We start from the raw sequence: 19,092 nt of genomic DNA, 5'->3' as shown, positions 1-19,092 counted from the left end.
TTCCTGTACCACGGTGTTATGGTCAATTTGCTCATCCACCCTGCAGCCCCCCGCTCTCATCCAAACAAGCTGGGGGAACCTCAAACCTATTGGACAATTGCAGAGGTCATACCTCTGCCTTCTGGGTCCCCTTCCCTGCCTCACTCGTAGTCACACCTTCCTGTCCCTGACCAAACTAGAAGACCCTACCCTAAGTGCTGAGTATTTCCAGCACTTTCTGTTTTTATTTCAGATCTCCAGCATCTGCAGTATTTTGCTTTTATTTACTTGAGGTACATGTAGTGGTTGTGGTCAATTGCCTACGTAACAGTGATTGCACTTCAAAATTAATTAATTATCTATAAAGCTCTTTGGGATGGTCCAAGGACACGGCAGGTCGCTATATAGGTTCTTAATGGCTCAGTGTCATACTTTGTTTTATAATGCTTCTTTCACAGGAGCATTGTCCCAAATACCTTGGGACATTTCAATAAATTAAAGGCATTATATAAATATCAGCTGCTGTTGTTAATACATGTAGCCTTCTCTCAAGAGTGCATCTCATAATCTCACAACACTTCTAATTAGAGAAACATCTCTTTTCACCTTATCCGTGCAATCCATCTTTCTCAGGCACAAAGCGAAGAATTCTACCCATGAGCTTTTGAATGGAGCTTTAGAACTAGAATTTCTAAAATGTGAAGTTGCTTGCTAATGCAGAACTTGACTATTGGTGAAAAGAGAGACATGTTGCCAAAGGTTTTCGTCTCGCATTCATCAGGACAAATGCAAGAATGTCAAATTTCAAACGATCACAACAATTTACACTACAAGAGAAAAGAGGAATATGCACCTTGCACCTTTTTTTTGAATTACCCAGGGGCTTTGGAAGCCTACAGTTCCCCATTGCTTTCTCCACTGCAATACCTCAGTAATCAGAGTTGACTTGCCAACCAATCAGCAACCCTTTTCTCCTGTAGTGAAAATTGTTGCAATTGTTTGAAACTTGGCATTCTTCTCTGTGTCCTGATGAGAGTGAGACGAAAAGCTTCGGCAACATGTCTGTCTTCCCAGCAATATTCAAAGTGTGAAATGTTGCTTGCTTTTGGACTTGCTAGAGTGTCGCAAGGAACCAATGAGAGTAGAGCGGTTCAGTTATGTAACTAAATTCACTTAAACAGCTGTAATGGGAAGATCACTCAGGTTCATATTCTGGAAAGAGGCAATCAAGCAGACGGAAAGACATCCTTAACTCAAATCTATCATTCTGAAGCTCATTCATCTTTTCTTCTTAACCCCATAGTCAAACTCATTAGGGCGCAGAATGATCAGCATTCCTTACATTTCGTTTCAGGTGCAAGTATTGACAGTACAGGATTTAAGGTCAGAAGACTGGCCCTAATTTGGAATTCCCAGTATATATCTGCATTTCAATAGAATCCTAAAGAATGGTACAGCACAAGTGGCGGCCATTCAGCCCACCAGACCTGTGCTGGCTCTTAGAAAGAGCTATCCAATTAGTCCCATTCCATTGCTCTTTCCCCTTAGCCCTGCTAAATTTTCTTGTGTCAGTATTTATTCAGTCCCTTTTGAAAGTTATTATTGAGCCTGCTTCCATCACCCTTGAGTCATAATCATTTACGGACATTTGGCCCATTGAGGCAGGAAGTGTCTTTCATATCACAACAACAAGGTAAATTCCTCCCTACCCATGTCAGCTCTGATCCTTGTGTCAATGATCTTAAATTTGTGCCCTCCACTGATCTTTATATGATTGGAAAGTTTTATTTACTCTTTAATGATTCTGAACACCTCCATTAAATCTTCCCTTAATCTTATCTTCTCTAAGAAAAGCAGCTTGATTCTTCACATATAACCAGTCTTCCATCTCCGGTACCATTCCAGTAAATCTCCTCTACAGTGTCTCTAAGGCCTTGACCTTCTTCCTCAAGTGCGCTGCTCAGAATTAGACACATATTCCAGCTGAGGCAACCAGTGGTTTATAAAGGCTTAGCACAACTTCCTTGCTTTTGTGCTGTCTTTATAGTTAGCCTTTTTAACAGCCTTCCCAATTTGCCGTACCATCTTTAAAGACTTGTTTACATATACCTCCAGGTCTCTCTGTTCCTGCATCCCCATTAAACTTGCACTATTTTGCTTGAATAGTCTACTCTCATTCTTTGATCAAAATGAATAATTTCATACCTTGTGTGAAATTTCATCTGCCATGTGTCTGTCCATTTCACCAGGCCGCCTGAAGTCTGTTACTATCCTCCTCGCTCTTTACTACATTTCCAAGTTTTTTCTCATCTGCAGACTTGGAAATTATGCCCTCCATATCTAAGTCCAATTGACTAATATCAAAAAGAGGAGTGGTCCTAATACCAAGCCTTGGCAGCACCACTATATATTTCCCTCCAGTGTGAAAAACAATCAATCATTCACCACCACTCTGCTTTCTGCCTCTTAGCAAATTTCATAACCATGCTGCCACTGACCCTTTATTTCTCTGAGCCACAATTTTGCTATAAAGTCTATTATGTGCCACTTTATCAAACACCTTTTGAAAGTCCATGTACACAAAACCAGCTGTACTACCATCAGCTGTACCACCATCAAGTCCCTCCATTATTTCAACATGAAACTATTGTCGATTGTTGTAAAAACTCACCTGGTTCACTAATGTCCTTCAGAGAAGGAAATCTGCCGTCCTTACCTGGTCCGGTCCACATGTGACTCCAGACCCATGGCAATGTGGTTGACTCCTAACTCCTCTCTGAAATGGTGTGGCAAGCCACTCAGTTCAAGGGCAATTAGGGATCGGAACAAATGCTTGCCAGCGATGCCCACGTCCGATGAAAGAATTAAAAAAAAAATTCAATCAGGTTCGTTAAACCCATTTTTCTTGCACAAATCCATGCCTGTTTTTATTTACTAATCCATAGGTTTCCAAGTGCTGTCAATTTTGCTCTAGATTACTATCTTAAAGTCCCTACAGTGCTGACGTTAGACTGGTCTGTAGTTGCTGGGTTTATGCCCCTCTTTTTTTAAACAAGGATGTAATATAAGCAATCCCTAATCCTCTGGCACTGTCCCCATATCCAAGATGATTTGGAAGATTGTGGCTAGAGCCTCCACAATTTCCATCTTCACTCTGCTTAGTAAACGAGGATTCATCCCATCAGGACTAGGTGACTACTTTTTTTAAACACACAGAGCGCTGCTAAGCTAATTATATCCTCTATATCAATTTTATCCTATTCAATTTCTCTATTACCACCTCCTTTCTACTTCATTGGGAGCATCCTCTTTTCCAGCGAAGTAACAATTCTCAGCCATGGCCTCTCCTCCTTGAGATTTTATTCTGGTCCTTAGTTGGCCACACATTTCCTTTGACTACCCTATTACTACTTATATATGTTCATAAAAGACTTTTGGGCTCCTTTTTATGCTACCCATGAATCTTATTCTTGTACAATCTCTTTTCCCATCTTATTTTCTTTTTTCAGTCCTCCTACTCAGTTATTAATGGCACAGGAGGAGGCCATCTGGCCCATCAAGTCCATGTGACACTCCACGGAGCAATCCACTCTGTTCCAGTCCCCAGCTCAATCACCATAGCTCTACAGGTTTGGTTCCTTCAAGTGCCCAACTAATTTCTTTTTGCATTCCTCCTCTGTACTTCCTCTATGTTGTTGATGCTGGAAACCTGAAATGCAAATAGAAATGTGGGAAAACATGAAGTTGTTCACTTTGGCAGGAAGAACAAAAAAGCAGAGTATTACTTAAATGGAGAACGGCTGCATAATTCTGAGGTGCAGCGGGATCTAGATGTTCCTAGTACATGAGTCACAAAAAGTTAGTATGCAGATACAGCAAGTAATTAAGTAGGCTAATGGAATGCTATCCTGTATTACGAGAGAAATTGAACATAAAAATAAGGATGTTATGCTTCAGTTATACAGGTCATTGGTGAGACCGCATCTCAAATACTGTGTGCTGTTTTGGTCTCCTTATTTAAGGAAGGATGTAAATGCATTGGAGGTGGTTCAAAGGAGGTTAACTACATTGATACCTGGAATGAGTGGGTTGTCTTATAAGGAAAGGTTGGACAGACTGGGCTTGTTTCCACTGGAGTTTAGAAGAGTGAGGGGTGATTTGATTGAAGTATACAAGATCCTGAATGGTAATGACAAGGTGGACATCGAAAGGATGTTTCCTCTTGTTAAGTGCAGAACAAGGGGTCACTGTTTTAAAATTAGGTGTCGCCCTTTTAGGACAGAGATGAGGAGAATTTTTTTCTCTCAGAGGGTTGAGTGACTTTGGAACTCTGTGCCTCAGAAGGTGGTGGAGGTGGGATCATTGAAAATTTTTAAGGCAGAGGTAGATAAATTCCAAACCTCCCTGTCGCTTGCCATTTTAACACTCCACCCTGCTCTCTTGCCCACATGTCTGTCCTTGGCTTGTTGCATTGTTCCAGTGAAGCCCAACGCAAACTGGAGGAACAGCACCTCATCTTCTGACTAGGTACTTTACAGCCTTCTGGACTGAATATTGAATTCAACAACTTTAGATCTTGAACTCCCTCCTCCATCCCCACCCCCTTTCCGTTTCTTCCCCCTCCCTTTTGTTTTTTCCAATAATTTATATAGATTTTTCTTTTCCCACCTATTTCCATTATTTTTAAATCTATACCTTTAATGCCCAGTTAGTCTTTCCACCCCACCCCAACTAGAGCTGTACCTTGAGTGTCCTGCCATCCATTCTTAATTAGCACATTCGTTTAGATAATATCACCACCTTCAACACCTCTTTGTTCCTTTGTCTGTGACATCTTTTGATTATCTGCTCCTATCACTGCTTGCTTGTCCCTACAACCACACCACCCCCAACTTCTCTCCTCCCACCCCCCCCCCCCACCTTAAACCAGCTTATATTTCACCCCTCTCCTAATATTACTCAGTTTGTTGAAGGGTCATGAGGACTCGAAACGTCAACTCTTTTCTTCTCCGCCGATGCTGCCAGACCTGCTGAGTTTTTCCAGGTATTTCTGTTTCTGTTTTGGATTTCCAGCATCCGCAATTTTTTGTTTTTATCTCTGTAGATAAATTATTGTTAGGCAAGGGAATCAAAGGTTATCGGGGTTAGATGGGAATGTGGAAATTGACACACAAGAAGACCAACCATGACCTTATTGATTGGTGGAGCAGGCTCGAGGGACCGAATGGTCGACTCCTGTTCCTATTTCTTATGTTCTTAAAGAGCTGGAAATGCTCAGCAGATCAGGCAGCATTGATGGAAAAAAAGAAAATGTTTAATGTTTCAGGTTGGTAACCTTTCAGCAGAATGAAAGGTAGAAACAAAAAATGTACTGCACAGAAGGAGGTCATCCAATCTACTCTGTCTGTGCCAGTAGAAAGAAAGAATACAGCCTAAGCCCACTGCCAGACACTTGGTCAGAGTATATGTTCTCAAACAGAACTGAGTTTATAGTATAAGACTTTGTAACCTATAGTGTTAAGTTAGTGATGCTTGCTCTGTTTAATTGCTTTTCCTATACAATAAAATTTCTTTTTTGTTTAAAATCCTGAAATCTTATGGCATGATTCTGTCAGTTAATTACTTCAGTCATTAAAAAAAGACATACTTTTGTACAGCGCCTTTCACAATCGCCAGATGTCGCAAAGCACTTACAGCCAATGAAGTACTTTTGAAGTGCACTGTTACAATCCTGGTAAAGACCCATTAACGTTTAAAGAGAAAACTGAACAGCCAGAACAGCCCGAACAGACAGAACTATACAAGATTTTATAGTTTTAAACAAAAAACAAATCTTCACTGTACATAAAAAGAAATTTTACATACAAAATTTACAAAGACTTATGCTATAAACTCAGTTCTACTTCATACTTACCCCAAAAGAATTCCATTATACATTGCAAAAATCTTGAAGGTCCGTTCACTTTTCCTGAGACAAATCCAAAGATACGCCACAGTCCCCTAGAATTCACTTTAATTTCTCCATAGTGTTCCAGCCATTCTACGAGGTACAAAGTTTCATGGCGATCCTTCTATTAATTTTTGGCTAACTGATCCTCCAACTTTTACTTAAATACCTCATGACTGTGGACTCCTCAGCTCCTTTTCCTGGCTGTTGGCAGATACCTAACTGCCTTCTCACAGCCGTTCAAACTAAGTCCACTGACTGCTTTCTACCACAAGGCTCTATGAGGACCATTGTAGATTTCTTCCTCTGGTTTCAAACTAGGCAAATCCTCCAGCTTCTTTCCCCCTTACAAATCCCAAACTGAGTTTGAGCTCCATCTGCATTCTGTATGGTGAATGATAAAGTTAGTATTTTCTCTGCTTAGGAAAGAAACAGAGGAAACTTCTAACCCCTACAGTCCACTCCATGACAACGTTGCAAGCTTTGAGATGTTCTTGGACAGAAATTATTTTCACAGAATTGTCACGGTGCAGGAGACCATTCGGCTCATCATGTCTGCACCGGCTCTCCGAATGGCACTGAGTCATAATGCTCATTCTCCTGCCTTTTCTCCATAACTCTGCTCATTATTTCTTTTTAAATAATCATCTAATGTCCTCCTGAACACCTTGATTGAACCTGCATCCATCACACTTCCAGGCAGTGCATTCCAGACCCGAACCACTTGCTGTGTGAAAAAGTTTTTTCTCACATCGCATTTGCTTCTTTTGCAAATCACTTTAAATCTGTGCCCTCTCATCCTTGATCCTTTTACGAGTGGGAACAATTTCTCGCTATCTACTCTGCCTAGCCCCCTCATGATTTTGAACACCTCTATCAAATCTCCTCTTAGCCTTCTACTCTCCAAGGGGAACAGTCCCAACTTCTCCAATCTATCTTCATAACTGAAGTTTCTCATCCCTGGAACCATTTTTGTAAATCTCTTCTGCAATCTCTCCATTGCATTCACATCCTTCCTATAATGCGGTGCCCAGAACTGTACACAATACTCCAGCTGAAGTCTAACTAGTGTCCTATACAAATTCAGCATAACCTCCCTGTTCTTGTACTCTATGCAACTATGAATGAAGCCCAGGATACTGTATGCTTTATTAACTGCTTTCTCCACTTGTCCTGCCACCTTTAATGACTTATATATTATGCACATATACACCCATCTGCTCCTGCACACCCTTTAGAGTTGTACCCCTTATTTTATATTGTCTCTGCATGTTCTTCCTACCGAAGTAAATCACCTCACACTTCCCTGCATTGAACTTCATCTGCCACCTATCTGCCCACTCCACCAACTTGACTATGTCCTCTTGAGGTTTTACACTGTTCTCCTCACAGTTTATAATGTTTCCAAATTTTGTATCATCTGTAAACTTTGAAATTGTCCCCTAAATCTAGATCATTAATATATATCAGGAAAAGCAAGGGTCCCAATACCAACCCTTGGGGAACTCTACTACAAACCTTCTTCCAGCCTGAAAAATATCCATTAACCATTAGTCTCTGTTTCCTCTTACTCAGCCAATCTTGTACCCACATTGCTACTGTCCCTTTTATTTCATGAGCTATAACTTTTCTCACGTCTGTTGTGTGACGCTGTTTAGAATGCCTTTTGGAAGTCCACATACACCACATCAACAGCATTACCCTCGTCAACCCTCTCTATTACCTCTTCAAAAAACTCCAGCAAGTTAGTTAAACATGATTTTCCCTTAAGAAATTCATGCTGGCTCTTCCGAATCAATAAAGTTAAATTGACTGGTCTTTAATTGCTGGGCTTATTCTTACAAACTTTTTTGAACAAGGGCGTGATGTTTGCAATTCGCCAGTCCTCTAACATCCCACCCCCCCACCCCTGCAAACCCTCTCCTCTCAACCCCTGAGTCTAGGAAGACTGAAATATTATGACCAGTGCCCCTGCAATTTTGATTCTCACTTCCTTCAAAATCCTTGGATGCATCTCATCCGGTCCTGGTGTCTTGTCAACTTTAAGTACCGACAGTTTATCCAATACCTCCTTCTTATCAATTTTGAACCCTTCTAGTGACAGAGTTTCCTCCTCTGTCACCATGACCTGGGTAGCATCTGCTTCCTTGGTAAAGACAAATGCAAAACATCCATTTAACACCTCAGACATGCCCCCTGCCTCCATGTGTAAATCCCCTTTTTGATCCTTAATCGGTCCCACTCCTCCTTTTACTATTTATATGCCTATAAAAGACTTTGGGGTTCCCTTTTATGTTGGCTGTCAGTCTTTTTTCATAATCCCACTTCTCTTATTTGCTTCTTCACCTCTCTAGATTCTATATTCAGCTTGGTTCTCAATTGTGTTTCCTTCCTGACACCTGCCATAAGCATACCTTTTCTTCTTTATCTTAATTTCTATCTCCATTTTCAACCAGGGAGCTCTGGATTTGTTTGTCTTACCTTTCCCTTTTGATGGACTATACCTTGACTGTGCCCGAGCCATTTCTTCTTTGAAGGCAGCCCATTGTTCAGCTACAGTTCTTCTCACCAACCTCTGGTTCCAGTCTAACTGGCCCAGCTCAGTTCTTGCCCCATTGAAGTCGGCTCTCCCACAGTTAATTATTCTTACTCTGGATTGCCCATTGTCTTTTTCTATCGTCATCCTAAACCTTATGATACAATGATCACCGTCTCCTAAATGTTCCCCCACTGACACTTGATCGACTTGATCTAATTTCCAAGAACCAGGTCTAGCAGTGCCATCTTTCTTGATGGATTGAACATACTGCTGTAGAAAATTCTCCTGAACACAATCTAGGAACTCTCGCCCCTCTCTGCCCTTTACACTACCGCTGTCCCACACTATATTTGGGTAATTAAAGTCCCCCATTAAAACTACTCGTATAATGTTTGCATCGCTCTGTAAATTCCCTGCAGATTTGTTCCTCTACATCCTTTCCACTAGTTGGTGGCCTATCGACTACACCGAGCAATGTGATTGCACACTGTTTGTTCCTTAGCTCTAGCCAAATTGATTCTGTTCTTTCTCTTTCTCCAGCATCCCAACGCTCTCCTTAACCAATACAGCCACCTCCTCCTCTTTTTCTTCCTGCCCTATCTTCCCTGAACGCCTTGTATCCAGGAATATTTAACATCCAGTCCTATCCTTCCTTTAGCCAGGTCCCTGTTATCGCCACAACATCATAATTCCGCAAGGCAATCTGCACCTGTAACTCACCAATCTTATTTACTATACTCCGTGCATTCACATACACCCAGTATAACCCTGACTTAGACTTCATTACTTTCTCTCTGACTCTATTAACTTTTAACTTAATTTTTGCTGAAAAGAGAGAAGCTTTTTGTTTTCCACTTATCAGGACAAACACAAGAATGCCAAATTCCAAATGGTCACAACAATTTATACAACAGGAGAAGAGTGCTGATTGGTTAGCAAGACAACTTTTTGGATGTGGCGTTGCCATGGAGAAAACAATAGGCTCCCCAAGCTCCTGCGTAATTCAAGAGAGGCACAAAGCTTGAACATATTCCTTATGTTTACGGAGAACTAGTCCCTGCATACAAACGTAAGGTGCTTTTAACAAGTGTAAATGAGCCATGTTACAAACTCAACTGATTATCTTAAATTGTCAGTGGAGCTATAAGCCCACTCAGGATTGTTCAGCAAGTGCTGCCCAATTGTGGAATCACAAAGACTTTATGCCTCTGCCTACCAAACAATTGAGCCACATTCCATATGAATTTCATTGCCAGTGTGATTCCAGGTACGCTGGCCTTACGTCCTGACAATTGGATGATCAAATCGAACAGCACATTCCTTCGGTAGTTCATAACAGGCAGAACACAGACCGTACTCAACCAAGTCACACTTGCAAATCTGTTCCCCCCACAAAAAAGGTGATTCCGTGATTGGACGACACGTTTACTGGAGACTCACCCTTATTCTGGAGTAGAACTTGAACTCCTACAACCTTGTGACGCAGAAGCAAGAGTGCTACCAACTGAGCCATGGCTGACATGAGTCACACAGCTTTGAATACCCTTCCTTTTGCCCTGGGGGAAATGTGTTCTTTTCTACCTGAACCATCAGCTTCCTCTTTGAAAGCTCATTGAGTTGTTGTTACCTAGAATTTTTGATCCCAAACCCCTCTTCAGTCTGGGCAGTTCCTGCCCCCACGGAACTCATTTCTTGCTATCTTGACTCCATTCTCTCTCCCCTTGTCGTCTTTCCCACCTACATCCGTGACTCCTCTGACACCCTCCATCATATCAACAATTTCCAGTTCCCTGGCCCCAACCGCCTCCTCTTCACCATGGACGTCCAATTCCTCTACACCTCCATCCCCCACCGGGATGGTCTGAGGGCTCTTCACTTCTTCCTCGAGCAGAGGCCTGAACAATCCCCATCCGCCACCACTCTCCTCCATCTGGCTGAACTTGTTCTCTCACTGAACAATTTCTCTTTAAACTCCTCTCACTTCCTCCAAATAAAAGGTGTGGCTATGGGTACCCGTATGGGCCCCAGTTATGCCTTCCTTTTTCTGGGGTAAGTGGAACATTCCTTGTTCCAGTCTTAGTGAAGCCCCCTCCCACAACTCTTTCTCCGGTACATCGTTGACTGCTTCGGTGCCGCTTCATGCTCACGTTTGGACCTGGATAAATTTATTAATTTTGCTTCCAATTTCCACCCCTCCATCATTTTCACATGGTCCATCACTGACACTTCCCTCCCCTTCCTTGACCTCTCTGTCTCAATTTCTGGTGATAGACTGTCCACCTATATCCATTACAAGCCTACCGACTCCCACAGCTACCTCGGCTACAGCTCCTCACACCCATTCTGGGACACCCTGGTCCACTCCTCCATCACCCCCTACACCTCAACCCCCTCCCACAGCACCTTCCCATGCAACCGCAGAAGGTGCAACACCTGCCCCTTTACTTCCCCCCTCCTCACCGTCCAAGGACCCAAACACTCCTTTCAAGTGAAGCAGCATTTCACTTGCACTTGCCTCAATTTAGTCTACTGCATTCGCTGCTCCCAATGTGGTCTCCTCTACATTGGAGAGACCAAACGCAGACAGGGTGAGCGCTTTGCAGAACACCTTCGGTCTGTCCGCAAGCATGACCCAGACCTCCCTGTCGCTTGTCAATTCGACACACCGCCCTGCTCTCAAGCCCACATGTCTGTCCTTGGCCTGCTGCAATGTTCCAGCGAAGCTCAACGCAAACTGGAGCTACAGCACCTCATCTTCCGACTAGGCACTCTACAGCCTTCCGGACTTAACATTGAGTTCAACAACTTCATGAACTCTCTCCTGCATCCCCACCCCCTTTCCGACCCCCCTTTTTTCCAATAATTTATATTTTTTAAATATATTTTTCTTTTCCCACCTATTTTTAAATTTATTTCAACCTATCGTTTTATCTCCACCTTTTAGCCCATTTCCAACCCTTCCTCCCACCCCCCCCACTAGAGCCATCTGCCACTAGCTAGTCCTGCTTTCTACCCTTAAAGTCACCATTATCACATTCCTTAGATAATATCACCACCGTCAACACCCCTTTGTCCTTTTGTCTATGACATCTTTGGCAATCTCTTCTTTGCCTCCACCTATCACTGGCCCTCCATCCAGCTCTACCTGTCCCACCCCCTCTCAACCAGCTTATATTTCACCACGTTTCTATTTTTCCTCAGTTCTGTTGAAGAGTCATATGGACTCGAAACGTTAACTGTGTCCCTCTCCGCAGAGGCTGCCAGACCTGCTGAGTTTTTCCAGCTATTTTTGTTTTTGGTTCAGATTTCCAGCATCCGCAGTATTTTTGCTTTTATCCCCTCTTCAATCTGACTGAAGCTCACCCTCTCTTTTTGAGGACACAATGATGACAATTCCAATGGTGCTTTACCCATCCATACAGCCCCTCCCCCCCCCTCTCAAACCTCCCTGTTTTTAAATTTCCCGCTCATTTTCAGGGCGCACGCTCAGCTCCCAAGGAAAAGTTACGTCATGCGGGGCGGGGCCGAGACTATTAGATCTCGCGAAACGTGGCGCGGGAACCTCCCATGGTCACGTGCCCTCCTCCTCTCCATGTTTGTTTTGGTGCGATGGACATTTAGGAAGGCAGGATAGTTTATGCTCACGGGTGGGAATATACCGTTCAAGGATTAAAAAAAAAAGAACCTTGTAAGGAGCAGTGTGACCAAGCCCGATGTGATTTGGTTCGAGCGGCTGCGTTCAGTGTTTCTCCTTCCTCCCTCCCCCCCCCTCTCTCTTTCTGTCTCTCCCTGAGAGAATCGGGCGGGAGCGGGGTCCGCCCGCCATCAACCGAGAGGAACTACAACCCCCGGCATGCCGCGCGGCGGGTGGCGTTTGCGCAATGTCCGCACACCACACTGCCCATGCGCAACCCCAGTGGACCATCAATAAGAAGGCAAAGGTGAGATTTATCGAACCACATCACAGTTTGTTTCACTGGCAAATGTGACGATCTGAAATGTCCGCTTTATAAGTGTCCTAAAATTGATAAGATTAAATATTTTCGGGTGTTTGTATGCGAAGCGGGGAAGAGTGGGTGTTGTAAAAATGGGGTTGGAGAGAAAAACCTGAAAGTGATCAGTGCAAAGGAACTTGCATTGATATAGCCCCCATCACAATCTCTGGATGTCCCCAGTGAGCTTCAGTGAAGCAGTTTGGAAGTGTAGTCACTGTTGCAGGAAACGTGACAGCACTTTTTGCACTGCAAGCAGCAATGTGATAATAACCAGATAATCTGCTTTAGTAATGTCGGTTGAGGGATAAACAAGTGGCCATTGCATCTGTGTGTACCCTCCCACATTTTCTCTGAATAGTGCAAATCCCATGGAATTTTTTCTGCCCACCTGAGATGACACGCACATTTTTGTCTGTCAGCTGTGACTCAGTCAGTAACACTCTTGCCTCCGACTTGGAAGGTTTTGAGTTCAACTCCTACTTCAGGATCTGAGCACAAATATCCGGGGTAGACAGTCCTAGTACGGTACTGAGGGAGTGCTGCACTGCTCTCGTCTTTCAGACGAGACCTTAGACCAAGGCCCTATCTGTCCTCTCAGGTGGATGTAACAGATCCCATGGCGCTATTTTGAAGCGGGACAGGGGAGTTATCCCTGGTGTGCTGATCAATATGTATTCCTCAATCAACATCAAAAACAGATTATCTGGTTATTATCGCATTGCTGCTTGTGGGGGCTTGCTGTGTGCAAATTGGCTACTGTGCTTCCTATGTTACAACAGTAACTACACTTCAAAAAATCCTCATTTGCTGTAAAGTGTTTTGGGATGACATGAGATTGTGAAAGGAGTATGGAAATGCAAATCTTTTTTATCGTGAGCTGAATGACCTCTTGTGATGTAAATGTTGGTGATTCTATAAGATCTTATCTGAACAGGTATTTTGCATAGAGATACAAGTAACATCCCTGAAGCAGCTATAAATTAGAACATGGAAGGGAGGGAGGAACTCAGGAAAATTACAATCACCAGGGAAGTGGTACTGCGTACCACTTGTTGGAGCTGCAGGCTGCCAATGCCTGGGTCTTAAAAGAAGTGGCTAGTGAGATAGTTGACGTATTGTTTTTAATTTTCCAAAATTCACTTGATTCAGGGAAGGCCCCATTAGTTTGGAAGATAGCAAATGTAACTCAACTATTCAAAAAGGGGGGAGGTAGAAAATGGGAAACTACAGGCCATTTAGCTTAATATTTGTCATCGGGAAAATGTTAGAAGCTATTATTAAAGAAGCTATAGCAGAACACTTGGATAAGTTCAAGATAATCAGGCAGAGTCAACATGGTTTTGTGAAAGGGAAATCATGTTTAACCAACTTATTGGAGTTCTTTGAGGAAGTAACGTGCTGTGGCTAAAGGGAAGCCGGTGGATGTACTGTACTTGGATTTCCAGAAGATATTTGATAAAGTGCCACATCAGAGGTTATTGTGTAAAATAAAAGCTCATGGTATAAGAGGTAACATATTGGCATGGATAGAAGATTGGCTGGCTAACAGGAAGCAGAGTAGGCATAAATGGGTCTTTTTCAGGTTGGCAAGATGTGACAATTAGTGTGCCACATGGATCAGCGCTGGGACCTCAACTGTTTACAATTTATGTAAATGACTTGGATGAAGGGATGGATGGGATGGTTGCCAAATTTGCTGATCATGGGTGATCAAAGGAGTAGAGTGCGCGGAGTGAGGAGTGTTTCGAGGAGAGTGTTCTTCATGATTGTCACATAATAATTGCAAGTTTCCAATAATCTAGTGTAACATGATACTTCTTGTTCTGATGATATTTTTAAAATTCATTTACGGGATGTGGGCTCGTTGGTTAGGCCAGCATTTATTGCCCATCCCTAATTGCCCTTGAGAAGGTGGTGATGAGCTGCTTTCTTGAACCGCTGCAGTCCATGTGGTGTAGGCACATCCACAGCGCTGCCGGGAGGGTGTTCCAGGATTTTGACCCAGCGACAGTGAAGGAACGGTGATATATTTCCAAGTCAGGATGGTGAGTGACTTGGAGGGGAACTTCCAGGTGGTGGTGTCCCCATGAATCTACTGTACTTGTCCTTCTAGATGGTAGTGGTCGTGGGGTTGGAAGATGATGTCTAAGGAGCCTTAGTGTGTTTTTGCAGTGCATCTTGTAGATGGTACACACTGTTGCCACTGTGCGATGGTGGTGGAGGGAGTGAATATTTGAAGATGTGGTGCCAATCAAGCGGGCTGCTTTGTCCTGGACGGTATCAAGCTTCTTGAATGCTGTTGGAGCTGCATTCATCCAGGCAAGGGGAGAGTACTCCATCACACTCCTGACTTGTGCCTTGTAGATGGTGGCTTTGGGGAGTCAGGAGGTGAGTTACTTGCAGGATGCCAAGTCTCTGACCTGCTCTTGTAGCCACAGTATTTATATGGCTAGTCCAGTTCAGTTTCTGATCAATGGAGACCCCCAGGATGTTGATAGTGGGGGATTCAGCGATGGTAATGCCATTGAATGTCATTGGGTGATAGTTAGATTCTCTCTTGTTGGAGATGGTCATTGCCTGCACTTCTGTGGCGTGAATGTTGCTTGCCACTTGTAAGCCCAAGCCTGGATATTGTCCAGATCTTGCTACATTTGGACATGGACTTCTTCAGTACCTGAGGAGCTACGAATGGTGCTGAACATTGTGCAATCATCAGTGAACATCCTCACTTCTGACCTTATGTTGGAAGGAAGGTCATTGATGAAGCAGCTGAAGATAGCTGGGCTGAGGACACTACCCTGAGGAACTCCTGCAGTGATGTCCTGGAGCTGAGATGACTGACCTCCAACAACCACAACCATCTTCCTTTCTGCTAGGTATGACACTGACCAGAGGAGGGTTTTCCCCCTGATTACCCTTGATTCCAGCTCTGCTCGGGCTCCTTGATGCCACACAATGTAGCCTTGATGTCAAGGGCAGCCACTCTCACCTCACCTCTGGAGTTCAGCTTTTTTGTCCATGTTTGAACGAAGGCTGTAATGAGATCAGGACCTGAGTGACTCTGGCGGAATCCAAACTGAGTGCCAGTGAGTAGGTTATTGCTAAGCAAGTGCTGCTTGATAGCACTGTTGATTACCCCTTCCATCACTTTACTCATGATTGGGAGTAGACTAATGGGGCGGTAATTGGCCGGGTTGGATTTGTCCTGATTTTTGTGTGCAGGACACGCCTGGGCAATTTTCCCAATAGCCAGGTAGATGCCAGTGTTTTAACTGTACTGGAACAGCTTGGCTAGGGGTGCAGCAAGTTATGGAGTCTTCAGTCCTATTGCCGGAATATTGTCAGGGCCCATAGCCTTTGCAGTATGCAGTGCCTTTAGCCGTTTCTTGGTATCACATGGAGTGAATTGAATTAGCTGAAGACTGGCATCTGTGATGCTGGGGACCTCTGGAGGAGACTGAGATGGATCATCCACTTGGCACTTCTGGCTGAAGATTGTTGCGAATGCTTCAGCCTTATCTTTTACACTGACGGGCTGGGCTCCCCATCATTGAGGATGGGCATACTTGTGGAGCCTCTTCCTCCAGTGAGTTGTTTAATTGCCCACCACCATTCACAACTGGGTGCGGCAAGACTGCAGAGTTTAGATCTGATCTGTTGGTCATGGAATCACTTAGCTTTGTGTATCGCTTGCCGCTTATGCTGTTTGGCACAAAAGCAGTCCTGTGTTCTAGCTTCACCAGGTTGACACTTAATTTTTAGCTATGTCTGGTGTTGCTCCTGGCATCCCCTCCTGCATTCTTCATTAAACCAGGGTTGATCTCCTGGCTTGGCGGCAATGGTAGAGTGGGGGATATGCCAGGCCATGAGGTTACAGATTGTGGTTGAGTACAATTCTGCTGCTGCTGATGGCCCACAGTGCCTTATGGTTGCCCAGCCTTGAGTTGCTGGATCTGTTCGAAATCTATCTCATTTAGCATGGTTGCAGTACCACACAACACGATGGAGGGTATTCTCAATGTGAAGACAGGTCATCGCCTCCACAAGGACTGTGCCGACTCCTACCGATACTCCTACAGATGCATCTTCGGCAGGCAGATTGATGAGGACGAGGCCAAGTGTGTTTTTCCCTCTCTTTGGTTCCCTCACCACCTGCTGCAGACCCAGTCTAGCAGTTATGTCTTTTAGGGCTTGGTCAATAGTGGTGCTACCGAGCCACGCTTGGTAATGGACATTGAAGTCCCCCCACCCAGAGTACATTCTGTGCCCTTGCCACCGTCAGTGCTTCCTCCAAGTGGTGCTCAACATGGAGGAGCCCTGATTCATCAGCTGAGGGAGGGCAGTACGTGGTAATCAGCAGGAGGTTTCCTTGCCCATGTTTGACCTGATGCCATGAGACTTCATGGGGACCAGAGCTGATGTTGAGCACTCCCAGGGCAACTCCCTCCCTACTGTATACCACTGTGCTGCCACCTCTGCTACTGGTGGGACAGGACATACCCAGAGATAGTGATGGTGGTATCTGGGACATTATCTGTAAGGTATGATTCTGTGAGGATGACTATGTCAGGTTGTTGCTTGACTAGTCTGTGAGTCAGCTCTCCCAATTTTGGCACAAACCTCCAGATGTTAGTAAGGAGGACTTTGCAGGGTCGATAGGGCTGAGTTTGCCGTTGTCGTTTCTGTGCCTAGGTTGATGCCGAGTGGTTTCATTCCTTTGAGACTTCATAGCGGTTTGATACAACTGAATGGCTTGCTAGGTCATTTCAGAGGAAAGTTAAGAATCATTGCTGTGGGTCTGGACCAGTTAAGGATGGCAGATTTCCTTTCCTAAAAGACATTAGTGAACTAGATTGGTTTTTACGACAATTGACAATGGTTTCATGGTCGTCATGAGACTTTTAATTCTAGATTTTTATTGAATTCAAATTTCAACATCTGCCGTGGTGGGATTCGAACTCCAGTACCCAGAGAATTACCCTGGGTCTCTGGATTAGTAGTCCAGTGACAGTACCACCAAGTCACCGCCTCCCCCAGAGATGAGAACAACAGATGTTGCTCAGTGGTAGCACACTCCCCTCTGAGTCAAAAAGTTATTTCACTTTATAGACCTGAGCATGTAATCTAGGCTGACACTGTCAGCGAGTAGTGAGGGAGCGCTGCACTAACTTTCAGACGTGCCATTAAACCGAGGCCTCCTTTGCTGCCTCCCACTGGTGTACCATTAAACTATTTTGAAGAAGGGTGAGACAATTCTCCCTGGCAATCTGGACAATATTTATCCCTTCATCAATAACCAATGTCCTGTCATTTATTTCACTGCTGTTTGTGGGAGCTTGCTGTGTGTGAACTGACTTTCTGTTTCCTGCATTAAAACAATGACTACATCTCCAAATAACTACTTCATTGGTTGTAAGGTACTTTAGGACATTCTGAGGTCATGAAAGATGCTGTATCAGATTTGATAAGTATTCTGGCATCCAGCTAAATACTTCCTGGGGTTAAGGAAAATCTTTACTATATTTCTCTTTGGGGATTTGATGAATTGAGAATTTAGGGGCATTGATCTTGTGTACTGAGAGTTCTCTTGCCTTTTGCTGTGTTTGCTTTATTAATATGTTGCTTAGAAGAAATCTCGGATTTTGTAAAAAAAGGAACGCTGTCCACAGTTCTGAGCAGGTACGTTAAAGGGAACCACTGGATATAATATATTTGGATTTCCAAAAGATAACGTGCCATACAAAAAGCTATTGCCCAAGATAGGTGCTCATGAAGTTGGAGGTGATACATTGGCATGAATTGAGGATTGGTTAAAGGACAGAAAACAGAGAGGAGGAATAAACAAGTCACTTTTCAGGTTAGCAGGCTAGTAAGGCCCAGTCCTGGAGCCTCAGTCTCAGGCATTTGCAATTTACGTTAATGACTTAGATGAAGGGACTGAGTGGAATGTATCCAAGTTTGATATTGATACAAAGCTTTTTTGGGAAAGTAAGGTGCAAGGTGGTTATAATGTGTCTTCAAATAGATATGTTATACATTTCTTTATATATGTTTATCTTTAGATATGTTAAAGGAGTGGGCAAGAGGGTGGCAGATGGACTATATTGAGGGGAAATGTGAGGTTATTCACTTTGCTAGGAAAATAGGAAAACAATATTTTTTCAAATGGTGAGAAGCTATTAAATGTGGTGTTCAAAGAGATTTAGGTATCTTTGTATATGAAATACAGAAAGTTAATATGCAGATACCCCAAACAATTGGGAAGGCAAATGGTATCTTGGTCTTTATTGCAAGCGAGTTGGAGTATAAGAATAAGGAAGTCTTGTTTCAATTGCGGAGGGCTTTAGTGGAGTTTTGATCTCTGTCCATAAGAACATAGAAACTACAGCAGGAGTAGACCATATGACCCATCAAACCTGCTGTGACATTTAATAGGACCATGGCTGATCTTGGGCTTCAACTCAAGTTTCCTGCCTGTTCCCCATATCCCTTCATTCCCTGAGAGACCAAAAGGAAATTGCTTGCTGTCCTTCTTCCTGTCCTGGCTCCGCAGCTGAATTAAAATTTATCCTGCTGCCTCTTGGGACCCTGTTCCAGATTGACTATTTGCTCACTGAAATAATGGGCCATAA

The 19,092-nt window shown here is 43.7% G+C and overlaps 1 protein-coding gene across 2 annotated transcripts in view; it reads left to right on the top strand.

Moving 5' to 3' along the window:
• The first annotated feature begins 12,258 nt into the window (after positions 1–12,258).
• The window catches only part of sec22c (SEC22 homolog C, vesicle trafficking protein), a 46,518-nt gene continuing 39,684 nt past the window's right edge, over positions 12,259–19,092 (top strand). For both annotated transcript variants that reach the window (XM_078536607.1, XM_078536613.1), the window contains exon 1: positions 12,259–12,406. The gene's annotated coding sequence lies outside the window, so the exon portion shown is untranslated. The remainder of the gene's footprint in view (positions 12,407–19,092) is intronic.

The sequence above is a fragment of the Cetorhinus maximus genome, chromosome 3 (genome assembly GCF_964194155.1).
Source record: "Cetorhinus maximus chromosome 3, sCetMax3.hap1.1, whole genome shotgun sequence".
NCBI classification, from domain to species: domain Eukaryota; kingdom Metazoa; phylum Chordata; class Chondrichthyes; order Lamniformes; family Cetorhinidae; genus Cetorhinus; species Cetorhinus maximus.
The sequence above is the reverse complement of the archived record's forward strand: the minus strand, read 5'-3'. Positions and strand labels throughout refer to the sequence as shown.